The following is a 6,492-nucleotide window of genomic DNA, read 5'->3' on the forward strand; positions in this document are numbered from 1 at the left end:
CCCCACCGTGCCAGGATGTTGTCACCCTGGGGCCAAACATCCCCCTGCATGGGAAGGGGTGCGGATGCTCCCACGCCAGGCTGGGCTCTGCTGAAGCCAAACACTCGACACGAAGCCAAAGAACATCAGGACATCAGCCGCCATCCAGATGCCACCCTGAATCTGGGGTATCCCCTGGACTGGGTTTACCCCACCAAGGATGCCCCCCAAGCATCAGCCCTTTCCATCTTAAGATGTTTCTTACCCCTGAAGTCATTTCAAAGGGAAATGGCTTCAAAGCTGAAATATTTACCTTTTTCTCTTTGCAATGCTCCATAAGAAGCCTTTACCCTCAGCAGCAAGTTTGTTTGCTTGGCCAAAATGCTGTTGAAATCAAGAGATTCTCATGGGAAATTTAGCTATAGCAAAACCTCATTTCCAATAGAATATTGTTCCACTGAAGGCTTTTAAACACTTTCCCCAGCACTGATCCCCAAGGAGTCTGGCTCTGAATTCATTTGTAAGTCTGCCTTAGAAGGGTGATGGTATTTAAAAGAAATGCATCTCCCTCCCTCAAATAGAAAAAAGAAGTGAATATCCACCCATAATAATAACTTCATTATTAGAAACCAAGCTTCATTTCTTCAACAGAAGCAATGTATGGAATATAATTTAGGCAGTGCACACACAGACCTGCTAAATAGACCGCATAAGTAGTATAAACCCCTTATTTCTGAAAAATCAATCCATGTAAGCACTGGAGCACACGATGCTGAGCCATTACCTGTCTCTGCCTGCTGACGTATTTCTTAAATAAGAAAAAAAAAACCCTAATTAAAAGGTATAAAAAAGAGAGCAGTGATATTGTTGATTTGCAAACAGGAAGGTTATATTTGTGGCACTCAGAAATAGAGTGTCAACAGAGACTGGAGACCATAACGCAGACACAGAGGCTGTTCCTGAGGCTTGAAAAACCACCTGAAGATGAGCACGGCATGCCGGCACCATTAGTCAGTGTTGTGCAGTGGCACAGTGACGAGCTTTTGCTGCACGCTGGCTGGTGGCAGAGACAGGCTCAGCTGCTAGAACTTGGGAGGGGGGAAATCAAGGAGATACCAGAAGGGTTTTGTCGTAATGTGAGGCATCTGGTGGCTCAAAGCTCGGCAGTGGTATCATGCTGAGCACTTCTCGATGTATTTCCATGTGGCTATGCACAGAGGAGATTGTCCCCAACATGGTCCTGGTCAGTGTCTTCTCCATCCCCACCGCCCTGCTGGGTACCTGAGGAGGATGGGGACAGGGATGAGGATGAGGACAGGGATGGGGACGGTTTGTCCTTCCTCTCCTACTGCCAGTTTCTGGGAGCAGTGGGGGGCAGAGCCCATCCTTGCCCTGCTCAAGCACTGAGCCCAACCATGACAGGGCAGGGGGTGCAGACAGAGCCCCCCACTGCTCTCCTGCTTCCTCTCCTCCCCCGGGGTGTCTTTAAATTTAGCCCCCTTTGCACTGCCTGTGTGCAAGGGAGGCTCATTCCTTCGTCACAGAGACTGGCAGCATCACCCCGCTCTCCTTCCCCGCATCCCTCTGCAAAGGCACCGGCTCTGGGTGATGCCTCTGCCAAAGCTGGAGCTGAGCGCTGCTGGGTTCAGGAGCCCTTGGCAGCCCTGAGCAGCAAAAGCAGCATCTCCTGCACCGCAGATGATGCTCAAATGAGTTTATCAAGGCCAGCCCCACATCTTCCCCCCATGCCGGGCCTGCAAGCGAACGCAGCCCTGACATCCCTCCTGTTAGAGACTGTGCAGATACAGAGCTTTAAAAAATTACACTGTGATAAAGTCTAATCATCCCAGCTAATTACATGTCACTAAACAGATGGAAATAATACTTATCTGTCTGGAGCTGGCTGAATTACCCCAGCTTCAAAATGAAGGATTTCCCTCTCAATATAGCTTGGGAGAATAAAATGCTCTCATGGTTTCAGGCAGCTGCCTGGGACTGTGGTGATGGCAGCAGCGATCTGAGATAGTCCCCAAACCAGCAAAGCCCTCATGTGAAGGCTGGTGCAGAAGTCTGCCATGAGGAGCAAAGTACTCCAAACCTCTTCTTCACCCTCCAGGGAGCCCAGTACATCTGATGCCCCAATCCATGTCCATGAGTGAGCATCTTTTTTTTAAAAAGCTGATTATTTAGGATATTTTTATGCTCACAGCAGTCAAACCAAGCCTGGCAGGGTCTGTGTGCTCAGCTCCCTGCCCCTGCAGCTGGTTCCCCTGGATTCGGTACCCACGGGGAGGGTCACCCTGCCTTGCTCCCCTTGGATTTTCCATGTGGTCATTACCATGGTGTAAAATCTGACCTCTCAGCAGCAAAGGTGGTTGATGCACCTGCAGAGAGCCCAGAAACCGGCTGTCCCACATCACTTACTGTCACCAGGACCTGCTGAATTCCTGCAACCACAAAACACAGCAGTACATTGCGAAATAAAGCTTCCAGCCCAGTAAATATTTATTTCCCTTTCTCTGACACCAGGAGCAATCAGCGGAGTTTTCCTTTCACTTTCATTGACCCCAGGCCAAGGATCTGTTTCTACCACAGCCGGATCATCTGGAAACCTGATCACTTTGAGGGAAGAGCCTGGGGGTGCTTGCCGGCAGAAGGTGCAGCCCACGGGATTTCAGGGTGTCCCTTGCAAATACAGATGCATATGTTTCTCCAGTGGCCCTGGCAGCCAGCACAGCACAGCTCAGGCCACCATCCATGGGGGGACAGCCACACACAAACCCACCCAGGGTCACCTCTAAGGCCTCGGAGCTGAACAAGCCTTGTCCTTGTCACAGGACGCTGTTGCGGCACAGGGTCTGAGCAAGCCAAGGTTGGGCAGGAGGGAAAAGCACCAGCAAACAAAGGTGTGAACGTGCCCTCCTGCAGGGGGCTGCTTGTCTTCACTGGAACCAGTCTTGGCACAATTAACAGCTATATAATTGCAGCAGTAAAACTTGTTTCTGCTGATAAAGCCGAGGGCGGCTCTGCCTGGCCCCACAGGGCTGTGGCTGCTGTGCCCGTGGCTCCAGGGACAGTCCCATGGGTTGTCGCACCCTCGGTCCCACTGACCCCAGCAGGATTTGCTGTGTCCGCGGAGCGCTCAGAGATATTGTAACAAGGTGATTAAGCAGTGCTGAATCAGGCCTGTCACCACCCCGGGTTTTGCTGAATCAGGGCCAGAGCCTGGGCAGGATCAATAACCCCCAGCCCAGCTCCAGCCTGTGAGCAGAGGGATGGAGAGGACCAGCTCCAAGCCTGGCCTTGGCTGGGGAGCAACTTGGGACCCTGCAAAAAACCACAAGGCAGTCCCACGGGGCTGTGGCAGGCAATGCAGGGGTCGGGGGCTGCCCGGGATGGTCACCACCCACACACCCCCGTGGGTCAGCACCCACCCGCCTGCGAGCATCCACCCGCCTGCGAGCATCCCGAGGCAGGGCGGGGGGACCAGCAGGGCTGGTGGGCCAGCAGAGCCAGGGGACCGCAGCCCCCTCGGGCTTGCAGAGGGCACGGGTGGAGGAGGTGGCTCATGTGGATCACCATTCCCCTCTGCTGGTCGGGACTGGGATAACTGGTCGCCGCCAGCCAGGCTTTGGCAGTGCAGCCTGCGTAAGGTGCGACAGCCTGGCCGCTCAGGCATGGCATGGTCATGGTGCATGGGGGCCAGCAGGTGGAGGGAGAGGATTGTCCCCTCTGCCCCGCTCTGGTGAGACCCCCCTGCAGTGCTGGTCCAAGTCTGGGTCCTCAGCACAGGACACACATGGACCTGCTGGAGAGGGGCCAGAGGAGCCACAGGAATGATCCGAGGCTGGAACAGCTCTGCTGGGGGACAGGCTGAGAGAGCTGGGGTGTTCAGCTGGAGAAGAGAAGCTCCAGGGAGACCTTATTGTGGCCATTCCGTACTTAAAAGGGGCCAATAAGAAAGATGGGGACAAACTTCTGAGCAGGGCATGTTGCAATAGGACAAGGGGTGATGGTTTTAAACTAAAGGAAGGAGATTCAGGCTGGACATGAGGAAGAAATTGTTGGCCCTGAGGGTGGTGAGAGCCTGGCCCAGGTTGGCCAGAGAGGTGGTGGATGAACCATCCCTGGAGACATCCCAGGCCAGGCTGGACGGGGCTCTGAGCAACCTGAGCTGGTGAAGATGTCCCTGCTCATGGCAGGGGGGGCACTGGGGGAGCTGGGAAGGTCCCTTCAACCCAAACTATTCTGTGATTCCATGATTCTATGATTCTGTGGGCACTGTGACTGACATTAGCATGGGCAGGGCAGAGAGCCTGTCAGTGGGTCCTGGGGAAGTCCCAGGGCTGACCCTGCATCGAGCCAGGGGGGGATTTGCTTGAGCCTGGGGTCATGTCAGCGGTGTCCCGGCGGATTCTTGTGACTGACCCTGACATCACACCGGGGAGTCTGGGCTTGACACTGGGGACCATGTCTCTGTCAGCAGCAGCAACATGGGCAGGATGTTTGGGAACAGGCACTGGCACCACTATGGGCACAGGCATGGGCACCAGCACCGGCATGGCGTACTGTCACTGGCACAGGCACTGGGATGAGCACCAGCTATGGGCACCCAGAACAAGTATTTCTGCTCAGGTGTCACCCCTCACTGTCTCCAGCGAAAACACCGGACCCTTGGAGATTATTAACCCTGAGCAACTTCATCCCAGGCAGCTCATAGGGATGAAAGCAATAGGTGACACCATGCCCCGCTGCCACAGCCACCTTCCTTTGGGACACATTCCCAGCCTCAGGGTGAAACATTTGGCTTCATCATTACCAGTTTGCCTCTGCCTGCTCTGAGGGTGGGGTGCAAGCAGCCCCAAGGATGGCTGCGTCCCCCAGGAGGATGGAGGCTGAGTGGCTTCCCCTCCCTGGAGTTCTAGAGGAGGCTTTTCGAATGAAGCAAGTGTCACTCTTCCTTTCCTTCCTTCCTTCCTTCCTTCCTTCCTTCCTTCCTTCCTTCCTTCCTTCCTTCCTTCCTTCCTTCCTTCCTTCCTTCCTTCCTTCCTTCCTTCCTTCCTTCCTTCCTTCCTTCCTTCCTTCCTTCCTTCCTTCCTTCCTTCCTTCCTTCCTTCCTTCCTTCCTTCCTTCCTTCCTTCCTTCCTTCCTTCCCTTTTTCCTGCCACATGGGATGGATGCAAGTGACCCATTCAGTTGTTGGGGAGCTGAGTGTCCCTGAGGGCAGGGAGGGGGGGCACCACAAGCACCCCCAGCAGGTGGGTCGCAGCTCACCTGTGGCTCCGTACGTGTGCCGTGTTTTTGCCCACAGACGAGCGATGCTCGGCCTCGCGGGGCAGATTGACAGTGAGATGGGAAAGCAATATAAATACCTCGCTCTTAAATAGCCTGCTGGTATTTATAGCCTCTGGTTGGCAGAGAGTCCGGCGGCTCTGACAAATGCAACTCCAGCTTATTTTTAAGGAAGCATTGAAAATAACAGGTTTGAAAGCAGACGATTGAGACGCATGTCTGCCTGGCCTGGGGTTGCTGGGAACCCAGGCATCCGGGCTGGAGCAGGGGCCCTTGTCACCCCATTGTCCCTCCTTCACTGTCCTGTGTCCCCAGGCGCCCCCTGTCATGCCCTGCCTCTAGGTGATGGAGTGAGCCGTATATATGGCCATAAATATATATATCTATAAGTATACCTGTGTGCACAGCCTGCCCCTGGAGCACTCTGCCGTTAGCTCAGGTTCTACACTAGCACTGTATTGTTTCCCACCTCCTTTTCCATTTTTCTCCCATCGCCCCATTACCCCCTGCCCAGGCTGGGAAGGGGGGGCACAGAAACACTCTGATGCCCTCAGCACAGCCCTGGGGGCCAGCTCAGTGTCCCCCCACAGCAGCTGGCAGCCCTGGCACCCACCCTGCACCCAGCTCCGAGGGAAAGGCACCTTCCTGCCGTGCCAGGTGCCGCGTGAACGTGCAGCCTTTGCCCTGAGGTTTATGAGATTTACAGCCCTGGCCATGCCCATTGTGAGTGGGTGGCCATGGGGTGTCTCCCCATGCCCTCCCCGATGCCCCAGGCAGGGTCTCTCCCCCAAAGTGGATGCTGCAGCCCTGGGGTGGGTGGGCAGGTTTCCTACAGCCCCATGGCTGTGGGTGCAGACGTTTCCCTCGGTGCTGGCAAAATAAACCCGGAGGTGCAAAGCTCAGCCATGGGGGGTGTGAGGGGGGGTTGTGATGCCGAGTGCAAGGGGGTGATGCTGAGTGCAATGGGGGGAATGGTGGGTACCAGAGCAGGGTGGTGGTTGTGGAGGGGGGATGCTGTGTGAAAGGGGGTGATGCTGGAGGGGGGGGGTGCAATGGGGGGGATGGTGAGTACCGGAATTGGGATGGTGGTTGTGGAGGGGAGATGCTGGGTGTTGGGAGCAGGATGGTGGGTACCAGGGGAGGTGGTAGCTGTGAAGAGGGGATGCAAGGGGGGAGATGCTGGGGGCGGGGATAGTGAGTACCGGAATTGGGATGGTGGTT

General features: G+C 55.3%; 1 long non-coding RNA gene across 1 annotated transcript; it reads right to left on the reverse strand.

Moving 5' to 3' along the window:
- Positions 1-887: 887 nt before the first annotated feature.
- Positions 888-5,325, reverse strand: LOC309447404. The gene is made up of 3 exons (XR_014185600.1): positions 5,254-5,325; positions 2,336-2,426; positions 888-1,260 (listed from the first exon to the last, which is right to left on the reverse strand). It is a non-coding gene; the product is annotated as an uncharacterized lncRNA (long non-coding RNA).
- Between the last annotated feature and the right edge of the window lie 1,167 nt (positions 5,326-6,492).

This window comes from Streptopelia decaocto (genome assembly GCF_964273445.1).
Source record: "Streptopelia decaocto genome assembly, chromosome: 17".
Taxonomy (NCBI): Eukaryota; Metazoa; Chordata; class Aves; order Columbiformes; family Columbidae; genus Streptopelia; species Streptopelia decaocto.